Source organism: Lepeophtheirus salmonis, chromosome 7, assembly GCF_016086655.4.
Source record: "Lepeophtheirus salmonis chromosome 7, UVic_Lsal_1.4, whole genome shotgun sequence".
NCBI classification, from domain to species: Eukaryota; Metazoa; Arthropoda; class Copepoda; order Siphonostomatoida; family Caligidae; genus Lepeophtheirus; species Lepeophtheirus salmonis.
In genome coordinates this window covers 2,525,028-2,529,131 of record NC_052137.2, presented here as the reverse complement: position 1 = coordinate 2,529,131, position 4,104 = coordinate 2,525,028, and the positions used below count along the sequence as shown (strand labels likewise).

The window sequence follows — 4,104 nt, the reverse complement described above, 5'->3', positions numbered from 1 at the left end:
CAAGGGGGTCTACATCGATAATTAGGGTAGCCAAGACATCATGATAGTTATCTTTATTATATTGACATACCCTATTACAACTGATTGCTGATAATAAAAAAACATATGAAGATAAACATCTTGATAATGTTCTAGATTGAAATGTAATGATTTTTTCGGCGCAGCCGGTATTGTAAATTTATTTTGTCACTTTCAACGGGAACTTTCCCTTTCCAGTAGGGAAAACGTTAAATTTGGCAAATTTCTTCCTTAGAGACCTCCATACTCAACGCACGATAATGCACGACAAAAGCTGCCAAGCGCAATACTGTCACAAAAACGTTTGTAGCATATCCTTACACCTTTACAACGACTTATCTTATGATCCAATGAGACCAATAATGAACAACATATACTTAGTTAAAAAAATAGCAGGAAATACGAAATTACTTTTTACCAACTTATTATATTTATATACAAATAATAATACATATAAAAAAATAACCGATGTGAATATCCACGGTAGATGTGGTAATTCGTACAAGTGCTAGAACTGATTCAACAAAGAAGAAATAAAGTTGCGTGACGTCACCAATATTTAGAACAGATATAAAGAACTGAATTGGAATAGAGTGAGACTGAACTGGAAGGTACTGCAGACTTTATTTCTAACAAAGAACGGGCACAACAATATATTATATTATTATCTATATTATTTGATAACATTGCTTTTTCAATTGATCCGCAGATTAGACTACAATACAACTGGTTAATAGAGATTTATGGTTGATAAAATAATGAATATTATAAAATAACATAAAGCATCAAAATCAAGAATCAATAAATCAAAAATATATAATGACCCCGACGTGATTCGAACACGCAGCCTTCTGATCTGGAGTCAGACGCGCTACCGTTGCGCCACGGAGTCAAGCTTATTAACCGGTTTTACAATGAACTAAAAATTCAATGAAAAAATATTAATTTCAGAAAGTAATAACAGTATTAACATTTTTTTTATAAATCTGGATTTAAGGTAACTTACGACGTGATCATAAAAAAGAAAAACTGGAAATTTCTTTTTTGATTGGATATATTTTTTAAGTATAAGGAAATAAACTCTAAAAGCTTTCCAAAAATATATTAACAACCATTTCTTCGAATGATTAACACAAATGGAGATTTTCCAATCATATTGTAACATTTCTAAATGATAAAGTATTTATCAAAATAGAAAAAGTAGATATTTTGACCCCGACGTGATTCGAACACGCAGCCTTCTGATCTGGAGTCAGACGCGCTACCGTTGCGCCACGGAGTCAAGCTTATTAACGGGTTTTACATTTGAAAAAAAAACAACAGTTCAAACTCTATTTTACTTTTAGGAATATTATTATTCTGACATAATATTATGTTAATATTGAATAGTCCAAACTTGTTATTTTCAAAATGCTAAATTGCAGTCAAAAATAAATGGTAGTCTAGATATATTTCTTTCTCATTGCAACTGACTAATAACTACTCAAATTTATAGAGAGCCGACAAATTGGGAATGGAGATTATTCGCAATTTCAGCTTTTAACAACAAAGAGGGATTAGAGAAGATTCGACTGGACAAATATTTATTTTTGGAAAAAAGATGCAAGATCAATTTTTTTCTTCCTATTGGTATATTGTTTTGGCCAATCATTTAATCAATTCAATTTATTCAGGTGATGTTATAAAACCAATGAGTATAGTCAAAACTTATTCTTTAAACTAAGAATATCCCTAACCATTTTATCTTTAGAACAGGTGAGTTCTACTACCCAAGATTTTTATTAATAAGACTTCTTCCTCACAGTGCCAAACAGCCATCAAAAATAAGTTGTGGCCTCTATTATTAGGATATTATACTACTTCATTGATTGCTTATTGATTAAAAATTTTATAAAATAATTAATCAATAAAATTAAAAATGATGATTGATCTCCGACGTTATTTGAACACGTAGAGATAGACTCGCTACGGTTGTGCCACGGAGTCAAGGATAAATCTTTGAGTTGTACTCAAAATACTATGGTACAAACTTTATTTTTCTCTTTATAACTCTTAATTGAATAATGTTGCATTTTCAATTCATCCGGAAATTTGATTACAATGAATAGGTAGACAGACATTATAAAAATTATGAGTTGATGAATCCGTTTTGTAAATGAAATAATGAGCTTTAAACCCCTTTAAAAAAAATTGTAAAGAATATTTGATTGGTAAACCAGGATAAAAATTATTTAATCTAATTTAAATATTTATCAATGTGCATAAAGATATCAAAAGTAAGAATCAATATAATAATAAATTTACCCTCATATGATTTAAACACACAGAATTCTGATCTGGAGTCAACCGAACTACTGTTGTGTCACGGAGTCGAATAAAGTGACTTATATTACATGGTGTAAAATAAGTTTCCATACATACAACATTTTTTTATCTTTTAATTTCATTTTCATTTGATTCTGAAGCTTTAGTTATTAACGACAATATGTCAATACACATTTTTCGTAGAAAGCATTCATCTACTTGACTTGTGACTTGACAATTTTACACCAGCACTGGATTTGAGACTAGAATTATGTATATTTTCTATATAAAAAAGGGCCATTTGTTTAAAAGTAAGAATGGTCTTATCCAAAAAAAACCACATCAAAACATCACTGATGACATGCACATTGTGACATAGTGCATTGTGCGATAGATCAAAATATTTTTTAAACTGATTCTATATTTGATGAATGAGCTTCAAAAAACTTGAGATAAATTATATACTAATGTTTATTTGGAGGGTCAACCATGTTGAAGATTTTCAATCTTATCGATAAATTTATTATTGATGAAGAAAATATCAATATTTAGAATCAATAAGAAAAAGGGTATAACTGACCCCGACGTGATTCGAACACGCAGCCTTCTGATCTGGAGTCAGACGCGCTACCGTTGCGCCACGGAGTCATTTTACGATATGAAAAATAAAAACTATATTTAAAAAAAAATTAAGTTTTCTAAATGAGATAGATCCAGATATTTGGTTACAAAAGACACATTTATGGTTGATGAAAATTATTTTTTGAGATTTTTTTTTCTATTTGATATAATGAGTTTCAAAATGATATAGAAATTTTTTATACACCTCTTTATTTGAACACCCATCCTTCTGATCTGGATTTGGACACACACCTGTTACGCCAAGTTGTCAAACTTTTTGCATCGCACCAAAATGTTAGTAAGTTTTTCTAAGTTCTAAATGGGACAATATAACTTCCAATTAAAATGGGCATTTATCCAGTCCTTTTCTTTATATTGTAATCCTTGATTGTAGGTAGAATTACTAAAAAAGATTAACTGTTATTTATAGATTATATAATGTGAATTTTTTATTTAAAGCAATTTGAAAAGAAACCAAATGCCAATTTGAAGTTTTGTGGATATACACTCATAATTCAAACATCACCATTTGGTAATTTGCAGTATGAAATGTGAATACAAACATTTCTAATTAGCAGAATATTCACTTGAGTGATGTATATAATAATAAAAAAAACTGATGATGGAATTGTAATATTTAATCAACAATTGGAATCGTGGATGTTTGTTTATAGTTTATTAATGAGAATATTCGATCCATCACATTTACGAGTAGCCCATTCATTTATAAATTATTAAATATGTTATTCACAATATAATTAAATAATATTTGAGTCTCAAGAGTCTCTTGCACATTAAATATATAATTTGAGTTCCATAAAATATGACCTAAAAATAAGAGTGGAATACTTTTTGTAGTTGGTAACTTGAACAATATTTTCAAATTTTGTAGATATCGTTGATGTTGAATATCCAAATATAACCGTCAGGACAGCTAAGTTGCTCACATACAAAATATTTTTTAAATTGTCATGTTAACTATGTAAATTTTCTGCTTATTTTCTTTTTATATAGCGGTAGTCATACAAATCTAGATATGTTGTCTAGAGCTCCATAAAATATGACCATCCGGTATGTAAAAATAAATGAAACTGACATTTCAAATAATGTTATGGAGAGGAGAGCTTAACTGTTATGAAGTTTTATTAGAATAGATGTGAG

General features: G+C 29.2%; 3 non-coding genes across 3 annotated transcripts; all 3 read right to left on the bottom strand.

Moving 5' to 3' along the window:
- Nucleotides 1-838: 838 nt before the first annotated feature.
- TRNAW-CCA (transfer RNA tryptophan (anticodon CCA)) lies at nt 839-910 on the bottom strand. Its single transcript has one exon. It is a non-coding gene; the product is annotated as a tRNA-Trp (tRNA).
- Nucleotides 911-1,228: 318 nt separating this feature from the next.
- Nucleotides 1,229-1,300, bottom strand: TRNAW-CCA (transfer RNA tryptophan (anticodon CCA)). The gene has a single exon. It is a non-coding gene; the product is annotated as a tRNA-Trp (tRNA).
- Nucleotides 1,301-2,898: 1,598 nt separating this feature from the next.
- TRNAW-CCA (transfer RNA tryptophan (anticodon CCA)) lies at nt 2,899-2,970 on the bottom strand. Its single transcript has one exon. It is a non-coding gene; the product is annotated as a tRNA-Trp (tRNA).
- Between the last annotated feature and the right edge of the window lie 1,134 nt (nt 2,971-4,104).